Source organism: Mytilus trossulus, chromosome 9 (genome assembly GCF_036588685.1).
Source record: "Mytilus trossulus isolate FHL-02 chromosome 9, PNRI_Mtr1.1.1.hap1, whole genome shotgun sequence".
NCBI classification, from domain to species: domain Eukaryota; kingdom Metazoa; phylum Mollusca; class Bivalvia; order Mytilida; family Mytilidae; genus Mytilus; species Mytilus trossulus.
The window spans coordinates 44,606,494-44,606,887 of record NC_086381.1 but is presented as its reverse complement, the minus strand read 5'-3'; positions in this window follow the sequence as shown (position 1 = coordinate 44,606,887).

Genomic DNA, 394 nt, shown 5'->3' with positions numbered 1-394 from the left:
TGTTTACGTTTCCTTGTTGTGATGATTTTCGGTTTCACAAGCGTGTATTTTCCTTTAAAGTGCTTGTATTATTATGTCATCTTTCTATGAAGTCGGATTCCTCATTCATAAAAAAAAAATAAGACGTGGGAGTACAATGGAAACAGCCCATGCAATATATTTATATTTTATAACGGGTGTGTACTCAAAGCGTTTGAAGGACGTCATGTTAGAATACAAAACTTTATTATAACACAATAACACATGACGGGTTGAATAAGTACAGAGCAAAGTCATATATAAAAAAGAAACACAAAAAGTTATAAAGATAAAGCACATTAGTAAAACTGAAAAACAAGAATATCAAAATGTACTGTTGCACAATTACACAATGACGGAATAAATAAGTGCAGAG